This window comes from Sorex fumeus, unplaced genomic scaffold, assembly GCF_029834395.1.
Source record: "Sorex fumeus unplaced genomic scaffold, SorFum_2.1 ptg000070l, whole genome shotgun sequence".
Classification (NCBI taxonomy): Eukaryota; Metazoa; Chordata; class Mammalia; order Eulipotyphla; family Soricidae; genus Sorex; species Sorex fumeus.
The window spans coordinates 1,712,769-1,726,653 of NW_026606127.1; the positions used below are offsets into that span (position 1 = coordinate 1,712,769).

Here is a 13,885-nt window from a genome sequence, read left to right on the forward strand (position 1 = left end):
TTCCTCTTTTATTTCAAGAAGCAGCGTTTTGTAGTTTTCTTTGTACAGTTCCTCTACTTCATTAGTTAAACTAATTCCTATGTAGTTGATTTTCTGGCACACAATTGTGAATGGGATTGTTTTCATCTTGTCATTTTCTTCTCTCTCAGTATTTGTGTATAGTAAAGCCATGGACTTTTAGGTATTTATTTTATACCTGTAAATTTACTCTCGAGTCTATCATTTCTAGGAGTTTCTTGGTAGAGTTTTTAGGGTTCTTTAAGTATAGTATCATATCATTTGCGAATAGAGAGCGCTTGATTTCTTCCTTTCCTATTTGGATGGCCTTAATATCTTTTGCTTGCCTAATTGCTATTGCTAGTATTTCCAGAACTATGTTCAACAGCAGTTGAGAGAGTCAGAATCCTTATCTCGTTCCGGATCTTAGGGTGAACGCTCTCAGATTTTCCCCATTGAGGATGATGCTTGCTGTATGCTTGTGGTAGCTGGCTTTAACTATATTGGGGTAAATCACCTCAATCCCCAATTTGGCGAGAGTTTTCATCATAAACGGATGCTGTATCTTCTCAATTGCTTTCTCTACATCTATTGATATGATCATATGATTTTTATCTTTTGTTGATATGATGGATTATGTTGGTTGATTTCCAAATGTTAAACCATCCTTGCATCCCCGGGATGAATCCCACTTGGTCATGGTGTATGATCTTTTTGATGAGCTGTTGAGATCTCTTTGCTAGTATTTTGTTCAGGATCTTCTCATCCGTTTTCATCAGTGATATCGGACTGTAGTTTTCTTCTCTCGTGGTGTCTTTGTTTCCATTTGGTATTAGAGAGAGATGGACTTCATAGAAACTGTTTGGGAGAGTTTCTGTTTTTTCAATTTCCTGGAAAAGTTTGAGAAGGACGGGCAGTAGATCCTTTTTAAATGTTTGGAAAAATTTGGTAGTGAATCCATCTGGACCTGGGCTTTTGTTTTTGGGAAGAATTTTGATTACAGTTTCAATTTCATTTTCATGACTAGGTCTATTCAGGTATTTTATATCCTCTTGACTCATTTTTGGGAGATTATAGGAATCCAGGAAGTTATCCATTTCTTCTAACTTCTCTTTTTTCTTGGCATACAGAGACTACTTTCAAAGTAGTCTCTGATGATCTTTTGAATTTCTTTGGTTTCCATTGTGATATCTCCATTTTCATTTCTGATTCGGTTTATTAGTTTTCTCTCTCTCTGTTTCTTTGTGAGTGTTGCTAGTGGTTTATCTATCTTGTTTATAGTGTCAAAGAACCAGCTCTTGGTTTCATTGATCTTTCAGATCTTTTAGCTGGTGTCAAAGAACCAGCTCTTGGTTTCATTGATCTTTCAGATTGTTTTTTAGGTTTCCATGTCGTTGATTCTGCTCTAAGTTTTATGATCTCTGTCCTTCTGCCCGATTTAGGCTCCTTTTCTTGATCCTTCTCTAAGATGTTGAGCTGTGAAATAAGTTGCTTATGTGCATCTTTTCTTTCTTCTGTCCTTAGATATGCTTGCAGAGCTTTGAATTTTCCCCTTAATAGGGCTTTAGCTGCATCCCATAAGCTCTGGTAGTTCGTGTCTTCGTTCTCATTTGTTTCCAGGTATCTTTTGATTTCTTCCTTGACGTCCTTCTTGACCCACACATTGTTCAGCAGTGACTTGTTTATTTTCCAGGTGTTCGATTTGGTTGTCCGTGTCTGCGTGTGATTCACATCTAGCCTCAGTGCATCATGGTCTGAAAAGATTGTTGATACTCTTTCTATCTTCCTGATTCTATTGAGGTATGTTTTGTGGCCTAGCACATAGTCGATTTTGGAAAATGTTCCAGGAGCACTGGAGAAGAATGTGTATTCTTTCTTTGGGGCGTGTAAAGCCCTGTATAGGTCTATAAGACCTTTCTCTTCTATTTCTTCATTCAAAGCCAATGTTTCCTTGCTGAGTTTTGTTCTTGTTGATCTATCCAGAGGTGATAAGCGATGTTGAAGTCTCCATCTACTATTGTGTTGTTAGCACTGTCCTCTTTAAAATCTGTTAGCAGTTGTTTTAAGTATCTAGCTGTTCCTTCATTAGGTACTTATACATTTAAGAGTATGATTTCTTCCTGTGGAATGTATCCCTTGATGAAGAGAAAGTGGCCTTCGCTGTCCCTTCTAATATTTTTCAGCCTGAAATTAATGTTGTCGGATACTAGTGTGGCCATCCCAGCTTTTGTGATGGAGCTGGTTGCTTGCAGGATTGTTTTCCATCCTTTCACTTTGAGTCTGTGTTTACTCTGATTGTTCAGATGAGTTTCTTGTAGACAACAGAATTGTGGTTTCAGTTTCTGGATCCGTTTTGCCACTCTGTGTCTCTTGGTAGGTGCATTTAGACCATTGACATTAAGGGAGAGTATTGTCATGGGGTTTTGTGCCATCTTCCTGTAGGAGTTGATTGTGTTTACACGTGTTTTCATTCTTTTCTTACAGGAGCCCCTTTAGTTCTTCTTTTAGATTTGGTTTTGAGTGTATGAAGTTGCGGAGTTTGTGTTTATCTAAAAAGTGGTGTATCGTTCCATCGAATTTGAGTGAGAGTTTTGCTGGATAGAGTATTCTCGGTGAGGCGTTCATTTCTTTGAATTTTTTCACTATATACAACCATTGCCTTCGGCTTTGAGGGTTTCCACTGATAGGTCTGCTGTGAATCTAAGGGGTGCTCCTTTGTATGTAATTTCCTTCTTTGACCTTGCTGCTTGTAATATTGTGTCTCTGTCCACAGCATCCATCGTTCTTACTATGATATGCTTGGAGTGTTTTTTCTGGGGTCTCCTTTAGCTGCTACCCTTCTGGCTCCTTGGATCTGAATGTCTGCTTTCCTTAACTCTGGGAGCTTTTCAGCAATGGTTTCTTTTACTCTAGCTTTTTCATTGGGGTTGAGGTCTTTTCCTATTGCTTGTTCTTCCCAGTGGGATTTCTGTTGCTCATCTTCAAGCTCGCTGATCCTCTGTTCAGCTGCACTTATCCTATTGCTAAGGGCACTTACTAACTTTTTAATTTCATCCACTGAATCCTTTATTTGTGACTCTTCTTTTTGTAGCTTTTTAAAATTCTGTTCTCTTTTCTTCCTGTATTTTCTTGGCTCTCTTTTCTATTGTTTTTTCATTTCTTCTTTTAGTCTTTGGATATCTATTCCATTGATTCTTTGAGTAGGTCCTTGAACACCCTCTGCATTTTATCCTGGAATTCTTTATCAAAGAGAGTGCAATTGTGGAAAACCTCGGTTGAGGATTCGGGATTCTTTTCTTCATATTCTCCTCGTGGTGGAGATTTGCGCTTTGGAGGAGGTACTTTTTAGTTTTGAGCTTGTACAGCACATTTCATACAGGTCTTTTGTTATAAATGGAGTAGGAGAGTGGGATGTTATTGTATTCTAGTAGAGGTGGTCAGAAATTTTTAGTCGGTATTAAGCGACTAAGTGAGAGATGAAAGTCCTGAGTGCCCAGATTGGGAAATATAACTGCGGCTGGCCACCCAGGAGAAGGCCACTCCCAATTCTGGGAGGAACTGCTCCCTATATGGTGGCCACGCATCTGGCTCATCCCAGGGTCATTCCCACCCAGGATCCTGGAATGTAGGAGGAGCAATGGAAAATCCCATGGAGCTGCCTCAGGTGTCCCCTGCTGGAGGGTGTCCAGTTCTGCAGGAAAAGGCGGGGGCTGGGGCTGAGGAGTGGAGGAGTGGTGAACCTGGCTTGTGCTCCCTCTACCCATCTGGAGGGGAGGGGCTGATTAGCTGATGGATAGTCCAAAGGAGCTGCTGCAGTTGTTGCCCGCAGGTGTACCCATGTGGAGGGTGTCGAGTTCAGCGGGAAAAGGCATGGAGCTCTTGTTTTATTTTTACTTTATGTTCCAATTTAATGGTATCACCAGCTACTCAGTCAACCTAGCTAAACCCTAAAGTCTCTTCCACTTTCTCCTGCACAAGTCTCTGCTTTCTGACAAAAGGGAGGATGACAGAATGCTGACATAAATCTAATACCCAGGGCCGCAGGAGATAGTGTAGTGCTTATGGAACTTGTCTCACATGCACCCAATTTGACTCCCAGCACCACCTGCTTGCCAGAGTATCAAAGGCTGTTTAGCCTCAGAGGACCCCAAGCACCATGGCCACGTTTTCTGAGAATTGTCTGTGGGGCCCCCACACCTCCTGAGCATTGCTTTAGAGTCTCTCCCAGCAACCAAAAAATATGTAGTGCCCCAGAAACATGTACTTGTCTTAAATAGGGAGCCTCACTTGAGGTGAGGTTCACAAGGAAATATTGCATGAAAACATAAATCAAAGAGCAGGGGAGACAGTGTAAATCATGTGAGTACAGATCATATATTTGGTGAAATGTGTTAAGATTCAGATGCCCTAGTCTTCGCACCAGGGATATTCCTTCAAAAATGCCCCAATATACTGGAAAGGTTCTAGAACATTAGATGACTGAAACTCAATTATGAGCAACTTTGTAACTTTGTATCTCTTGGTAATTCTAATCGTTAAAGTAAATTTTAAATACACCCATCAAAGTTACCTTTTTGCCACTAAATGGGAAAGATACTTTCTAATACTTATCCTCAGCAAAAGCTCAACAGAGTGTGACACTTGCCAGGAAATGTCCTCCCTTGTATTTTTCTCATGATACTTATTAGTACTTAACTCTTCTGTTTCTTCCCTTTACTCATGCCAAATCTTCCCATCTCCCTTGCAAGCTTCTGAAACATTATCCATTCAACATTGATGCACTTTGCCACTGCTCCTCTTGACGTCTTGTCCATGAACTGATTCTAAAACATAACATAGCTGCAATTACAGTATTTATGCAAAAGACAGTCATTGATATATCTTTGGGTTTAGCTTTCTACAAGCTATTGGCACACAGGTGAGTAAAATTTTTTTTCCTACAGAGAACACAAAAATAGATATGCTGGGTTTTAAAGTTCCATCAGTATTCTGAGGTACAAATGAAGGATATATATTTTTAATGTTTTATCCAATATCTGTGAGATAAACCATTGCAAATCTATTCATAATTTTCTTCCAGTCATACAACGATCCAACATCCATCACTCCTCTAGTGTACATTTCCTAAAACCAATATTCCTGGTTCCCTAAAACCATCCCCCAACACCCTACCCCCACCCCCAGTGTGTCTCTATGGCAGGCTCTTTAATTCTTTCTCTCTGTCTCCTTTTTATTTTGTGCATTAAGGGTCTCGTACAGGTACTAAGAGGTCATCATGTTTGTTCAAGGAATTTAGCATTTTTATCAGGAAGGTAAGCCTGTAGTAGTTTTGAGGTATGGAAATGTCTGCTGAGGCTTCCATAAGTACAGGGCAGTGAGGGTGGGATGCCCATCCTGCCCAGAGAAAGCCTGGAGATTTCAGTCACAAAACCCGCATATCCGAATTTTCAGCTGTAATATTTCAGTGAGAGCCATCCTGAGACGATGGAAACCAGAGGAGAGCATGGTGGCGATTTTGGATTGTGGGAGCAAGTGGCTGCACTGGGTTCTGGTTGGGTGGGCACCAAACTAACCTGCCTCCCTCCGATTTACCCTAGTGTGTTCAGCCTTTTGCAGGTCCAAGGTTAACTGTGGCTGTTGATGTGTTCCAGATATGTCTATGGGTCTCTGAAACAATACCAATGCATTAGCTTGTATAGCTGAGCCAGGGGTGGTTTGTGAACATGGCTCCCACATATCTTTTGGGAGTTTAATTTCTCGGGAAACGTAGTCCTGAGTTGTTGGGAGCCAGCCAGAGGCACAGTGGCGATTTGAGGTTATCAGGAAGCATGAAGACACCATCAGACTGTTGATGTACTCACCTGAGGGTACAGGTTGACTTCCTGCAGGCACTGCACCACCAGACTAACAAATATTCATTGAATGAATGAACGAATAATCAACATTTTCAAAATGTGTCTCTTTTTGCATTTCAGAAGGGTATCTTCTAACAGGAAAATAATCTTCATGGTATAATCAAGACCTACGATTTATTCTTAATATATTTAATAAAAGCTACATATTTTGGAAATTTATATAAAGAAATTCTTTTAAATTATCTGTCTTCATAATTTACTTGTAAATTACTAAGATATCACTGTTTATTCCACCGTTCTTAGCATAGAAATTTACAGACAGAATGTGCTAAGTAAAAATTCATTTTGGAACTTCTGTTCAATGTAGTACTGGAAGTACTTGGAAGAGAAAATAGATAAGAAAAAGATATTAAGGGTTTTTCATGTATGAAAATTAGAAATAATCTCTCACTCTTCACAGAAGATATCATACTATATTCAGAGAATACTAAAATCTCTACGAAAAACTCCCAGAGACAATAGACATTTATAGTAAAATTACAGGCTATAAACTCAATACCCAAAAGTCTATGGCTTCTTTATATGCAAGTAATGAGAGAGAAGAAAGTGACATGAAAAAGCAATCCCATTCACAATCGTGCCTCAGAAAATCAAGAACCTTGGAATCAGCTTAACTAAAGAGGTAAAGGACCTATACATCAGGAAATTAAAAAGGACACGAGGAAATGGAAACATATATACTGCATATGGAATGGGAGATTTAACATTGTCAAAATGGCAATTCTCCACGAAGCATTGTAAAAATTCAACTTGATCCCTATAAAGATACCCATGACATTCTTCAAAGAAATTGATCAAGCACTCCTGAAATTCACATGGAACAACAAACGCACACGAATAGCTAAAGCAATTCTTGGGGAAAAGACAATGGAGGCATCACCTTCCCCAACCTCAAACTCTACTACAAACGATAATAATGAGAACAGCATGGGACTCAAACAAAGGCTCAGCTGTAGACCAATGGAAAAGGATTGAATATACTGACACACACCCTCAAATATATAATCATCTAATCTTTATAAGGGAGAAAGAAATGTGAAGTGGTTCAAGAGAGTCCTCCTTAACAAACGGTGCAGAAAAAACTGGACAGCTACATGCAAAAAAAAAAAAAATGGCTCAGACCTCTACCTAACACCATGCACAAAAGTCAGATAAAAATGGGTCAAAGGCCTCAACATCAGACCAGAATCCCTCAGGTTCATTGATGACAAGGTCGGCAAATCCCTCCACGACATTGAAGCTAAAGGTATCTTCAAATATAACACGCCACTTGCCAAGCAACTGGAAACAGAGATAAACAAAGGGGACTATCTTAAATTAAGCAGCTTCTGTACCTCAAAAGAAACAGTGACCAGAAACAAAGACTCCGCCATGCGGGCAAGATACTCGCAGAAGCCTACCAGGTTCTCTGAGAATGAGAACTGGACAATCAGAGTTGCTGTCTTCTAAATAGGATCCAGTCTCTGGATGTTGGCCATTGATGGCATTACATGGATCCAGGGGCAGTTCGTGGTTGTAGCACTGAATTATTAGAAGGTGGGGGATCTGGAAGGAGGGGGCACAGTCTTGATCTGAGCAGCCATAGAGATCTCATCCCCCGGTTCTGCACATCTGGGTTCCTCTTCCAGTTCCTTCATGCATGAGGCTCCTTCAAGCTTGGGAAGGGTGGTCTTAAGTCTACCTATGGCTGGTTGCAGAGGTCTTCAGCTGCCGGGGCTCTAATCAGGTCCGTGAGGGAAATTCACCCCGGCACCTCCAAGGGGCCTCGGTGAGGAAAGCCATGTGCGAGGTCAGGACACTGTCGTTTTAGACATATTTGGAATTAATTTTAGATCGAAAAGTACACATCATTCAAAATACTTATGTGCTTAGTAATAAATTACTACGCACTTGGTCAATCACCTCAGAGACCCCACTCTGCTCAGAGAACTAGATTTTTTAATTACAGGTCTGTTTTTCCCATGTGTCATGACTGACAATCACTATCAGTAGATATGAAACTCACTACACACAAAGATGCACACAGGTTACTTTGAGTCATCTATGTTGTTAATGTGAGTTGGCCATTAAACTTCACTGAGACCCTTTGTTCTGTCCTTTATAGGAGCCTCATGAGTCTCACCTTCCATTCAAGTTGAACTTGTAATAAGGTGGAATGAAATCATCAATATGATCCTCACCTCATCCTTCAGGAGAAAAATCCTACATACATTCAAGGTGGTCAAAGTGCAGACAACACCATCCACCTTTTCCTGGAGATGTACACAGGACTGAGGTGAGAACAGCAAAAGGCTCTATTTTAATGTTCTTAATGAAGGATTCAGGGAACAACATTAAACAAACTCATATACCATCTTCCAAAAGAATTATTTTGTAAAACTAATGCCTAGGGGGTAGGGTAAACGATAATATAGTAAAAACCATATTTTTATTTCTGGGACATTAAAGTTCTAAATCTATTTATTCATGCTGCTTTGAAATACATTCCTTGATTAGCAATCATTGTCTGCCATAGGAGTGAGGAAGGACAACAGTCAAAGTAATAAGAAGAGAAAAATATGGAAAAATTAACTCCTAATAGGTTTGATAACACATATATTAAAATTGAAATGATACAATGATGAGCATGGTCCTTGTACAGAGATAACATGCAAACTTGTAAAGCATTCCATATTTTTGTTGCAAGAAGAATTAACAGGTATACTTTAAGCTAAGACAATCCCCACAAGTACAAAAATTATACATAAAGAGAGCACAAATCCCCAAAACAACAATCTCTCTCAATGTCAATGGACTAAATGTGCCAATTCAGAGGCACAGAATAGGAAGATGAATTAGAAAACTGAACCCAACATTCTGCTGCCTGCAAGAAACATGTCTGAACAATCAAAGCACCCATGGGCTAAAAGTAAAAGGCTGGGAAACAAGTTTTCAAGAAAATATCACCTCCGCAAACCTGGAGTGGCCATACTAGTATCAGACCACAAGAACTTCAGATTAAAGGTTATCAGAGACAGTGACGGTCATTTCTTAATGATCATGGGATATGTACATCAGAAAGAACTCACCCTCCTCAATGTATATGATCCTAATGACAGACCAGCAAAATACTTTAAAACAACTTCTAATAGACTTATAGAAAAACATTGATAGCAACACAATACTAGTAGGAGATTTCAACACTTCTTTGTCACTTCTCGATAGATCAAACAGACTGAAGCTCAGCAAGGAAATATTTTCTTTAAGGGAAGGAATGAACAACCGATGGCTTAGGGAAGAATCAAAGAGGAAATAAAAAGTTTCCATAAACAAATGAGAATGAGGACACGAGCTACCAGAACTTGTGGGACACAGCAAAAGCAGTGTTAAGAGGAAAGATTATAGTTCTGCCAGAATTCATCAGGAAGAAAGAAAGGGCCTACAAGAATAAATTAGAGCTCAAGATTTTGGAAAATAACCAACAAAAGTAGTCCAAACTAGGATGGAGGAAGGAAATAATAAAACTTGTACCAGACATCAATGAGCTAGAATCCCAAAATACAATCCAGAAGACCAATAAGAACAAAAACTGGTTCTTTGAGAAAATAAATAAGATCATTAAACCATGAGAAGCCTCTCAAAGAAACAAAGAGAAAGAATTCTAATAAATCGAATCAGAAATGCAAAGGGGGTATCCTAATAGAAAGTACAGAAATCCATAGGATCATCAGAGATTATTTTGAGAATCTTTGCAGCAGGAAATGAGAGAATCTTGAAAAAATTTATAAATTATTGGATTCCAATTACCTCCCAAGGCTGAACCAAGAAGATTTGGAATACTTGACCTATCACTAACAAGGAAATTGAAATAATGGTCAAAATTATACCCCCAAACAGAATCCAGGTCCCAGATGGATTCAATAGTGAACTATTTCAAACCTTTAAAGAGGAACTGCTTCCAACATTTTTAAGATTTTCCAGGAAATTGAAGAAACAGAAATACTCCCAAATAGTTTCTGTGAGGCAAAGATCACCCTAATACTCAAATCGACAGAGACACCACAAAAAAAAGGAAATTGCAGACCTATTTCCTTTGTGAATACAGATACAAAAATTTTCAAGAAAATACCAGCAAAGAGAATCTAGAAACTCAACAAAAGATCACACACTATGACCAAGTAGGTTTAGCTTGGGGATGCAAGGATGGCTTAACATTCTCTAGTCAATCAACAGAATACACCATCTCAATAAAATAAAGATAAAAGTCATATGATCATATCAATAGATGTAGATAAAGCATTTGATGAGATCCAGCACCCATTCATGATGAAAAACTCTCAAGAAAATGGGAGTTGAAAGTACTTTCCTCAATATAGTCAAAGCAAATTACCACAAACACACAGCAAGTATTATTCTCAAGGGGGAAAAACCAAAGGCTTGGAGCAGAAATCAATGAAATAGAATTCCAGAATACAATCAGGCACAAAACAAGTTACCCACTCTCAAAACTCCTATTCTTCATAGTACTTGAAGTACTTGCCATATGATTTTGGTAAAAAAAAAAAAGATATCAAGGGCAACCATATAAAAAAAGAAGAACTCAAGCTTTTACTATTTGGAGATAATATGATACTATACATAGAAAATCCCAAAGAATCTCCAAAAAAGCTCCTGGGAACAATAGATTTGTTTAGTAAAGTAGCATATTGCAAAATCAATATCTGGTACGCCATGGCTTTCCCATATATTAATAATGAAAGAGAAAAAAGAGATAGAGAAAAACAATCCCATTCACAATAATACCTCAGAAAATCGAGTATATTGGAATCAACTAAAAAGGTTAAGGTAAAGGTAAAGGTAAAGGCCCTCCCGTTGATCGTCGATTTGCTCGAGCGGGCCCAGTAACGTCTCCATTGGAGACTTTGTTGTTACTGTGTCTGGCATATTGAATACTCTCGGTAGCTTGCCGGGCTCTCCGAGAGGGGCGGAGGAATCGAACTCGGGTCGGCCATGTTGACCGCTTGTAAGGCGAACGCCCTACCCGCTGTGCTATCAACCCTTATGTCCTCTCTCCATTTTGAAAGAAATTTCAAATAATTTCAGCAGATCTCTTCAATAGATAAGAATTAAGCATGCATGTGTATGTGCACGCATACATAATACAATACGTCTAAAAATTAAAAACAATTTCTTAATACCATTCAATCAGTATTGACATTTTCTTTCTGTTTTGGAAGGTACATCCAGCAATACTCAGGGTTTACTTAAGGAACTATACCAAAAAAAAAAACCTACAAAACACTACTTCACAAAATAAGAGAGTATATGAGGAAATGGAATCATATCGCATGCTCATGGATTGAGAGGTTTAACACTGTCAGAATGGCAATACACCCCAAAGCTCTATAAAGATTTAATGCACTTTCTATAAGGATACCCATAACATTTTTCAAATAAATAGATTAAACACTCTTGAAACTCATACAAAACCATAAACTCCCATGAAGAGCTAAAGCAATCTTTGGTAAAAAGAAGGGAACACCTTCCCCAACTTCAATCCCTACTACAAAGTTGTAGTCATCCAAATACCATGATATTCAGATAAAGACAGGCCTCAGATCAATGGAATATAGTCAAATATCTTGACGCTGGCCCTCAGATTATTATTACCTAATCTTTCATAAATGCTCAAGAAATATGAAGTTGAGCTAGGAAGTCTCTTCAGCAACTGGTGCTGGGAAAACTGGACAGCAACATGCAAAAAAAATGAACTCAGACCTCTTTATAGTGCCAGGCACAAAGTCAGATCAAATGTATTAAAGGCCTCACTATCATACCTGAATTCTTAAGATATATGAAGAAAAATGTGGGAAGATCCCTTCATGACATTAAAGCTAAGGGAAACAAAAAAGCAAGCAAGCAAGCAAGAAAGAAAGAAAAAAATTAAAAATTAAAAAATAATGCTGTTTGCAATGCTAAGGATCAATCCCAGATCATCATTTTCTTGCGTTTTTGGGTCACACGTGGCGATGCACAGTGGTTACTCCTGGCTCTGCACTCAGGAATTACTCCTCACGGTGCTTGGAGGGACCATACAGGATGCTGGGAATCTAACCTGGGTATGCTGTGTGCAAGGCAAATGCCCTACCTGCTGTACTATAGCTCCAGCTCCCCCCTCACTATGATTCATCATCTTGAGGGCCTCAGATTTATACCTTCCATTTGGAAACTTCATCTTTACATTGACACAGTAAATTGAAACCACAGAACCATTGAATGGCATGTTATAATGGTAGCAGCCATGAGCAAATTTTGATAACCCATAAGTTGTCATGAATGAATTCTGTTTCAGAGGCTTCACTTCTGAGGATACCTGTCACTACCTCCTTGCTGTTACGTATCCCAGGATCAGAATCTACATCAGGCCATAAGTAGAAATTGTCCACCCGAAATCTAGCCTTCCACTGGGATTAGAATCCTTGATCCATGTAACTTTTAATTTTTCATTCATGATTTGTTGACCTTGTTTCAGGTGGATGCATCCAGAGCATAAACTCAGCTTTCCCGTTGTTTCCACAGGAAATCCAAATACCTAAGAATGTTATCATTTCTGATGCCACTGTTACAGATTTTTTTGGAATCCCACGGTAAGATACTATCATTAATGTTATAATATTACTGTTCTCCATAGTTCAGATCTCCCCAAAGAACTCTCTACCCACCTCACTCCAAGTGCAGACTCCAGTTTATCATGATCCTGAACATACTTATAATAGTTTCACTCAGGTTCTCCCCTAAAGTGCACAAGTTAAGTTCATACCACTCCAAGTTCTTATTCCTAAACTACCAGAGTGGGCTTGGTCCTCAAGATTTGATCTCATAAGAAGAAATACCGTGCTTCCTTTCTCTATGTCTCTCTTTGCTTGCTTTGTTAAATGACTGTTCTCGCTTGAACAATTATTCCATTCCACCCTACACCTGTTTCACAAGTTTCTGAGTGTTTTTCAGTAAAATCTATTTAGCTTCACTAAACTAAAAATTTTAAAACACCAGAGCATTGTTAAAACCAATATTTGTATCTTTTAAACCACAAATTTTGAAAATGAAAGGTGGTAAAGCAATGGAATACTACTCAGTTGTATGAAGTGAAATTTTCTTATTATTTGTATATAAAATGGATAACATGAGGAAATTATGTTTAGTGACATAAACCAGGCAGAGAAAGATAGGCATCCTACAAGTTCTTGCATATGTGGCATATGGAGAAAACAAATTAAAAGAATAAAATGAGACAGACAAACATCTAAAACATTATTTATATTCTATAATTCATAATTCAATTAACAATGGTTTCTCATACACATAATTCCAACATGACACTCCTCATTCTCTCAAAGAATAAGCCCTTCCTCTCCCCCAATCCCCCATAATCCCTCACTCTCAATCCCCTGACTCAATTGTGTGGATCAGTTCTCCCCTTAAATTGCTCTTGAATCTTTGTTTCTACCTTGCTGTGTGTCTTTACATCCCACATATGAGAAAAATCTCTCTGTATCTGTTCATTTATTTAAGGCTAACTTTACATGCATGATATCCTCTAGTTTCATCCAATGTTGAAAATTGCATAATTTTAATCTTTTCAAAGCAATAAAAACAAACTTTAGAACTATGAGACTATTTAGTTACCAGATCGAAAAGTATAATCAAAGTGGAAAAACTGAACAATGGTGAATGGCAGAGTAGGCCTTTCAGTAGTGAGTGTAATATGATACATGCACGTTGATTCTGCATAATCCTAAAATTTATGAAATTCTATAATGTAATTCTATTAAGGTAATTTTAAATAATCAAAAAAGTATTTAAATAATTTACATTTATCTAAGATTTTGACGTATCTTTTGTGTCAAACTATCAGAAATAAAAAGAATGTGAGATAGAGATATGGTGTATCACTATACTTTTAAACAAGAGAAGCGCTAAAAATTTCTGTGTCT

At 38.4% G+C, this 13,885-nt stretch overlaps 1 pseudogene; it reads left to right on the top strand.

Annotated features, from left to right (window-relative positions):
- The first annotated feature begins 8,493 nt into the window (after window positions 1–8,493).
- Window positions 8,494–8,590, top strand: LOC130037144 (uncharacterized; annotated as a pseudogene).
- The last annotated feature ends 5,295 nt before the right edge of the window (window positions 8,591–13,885 follow it).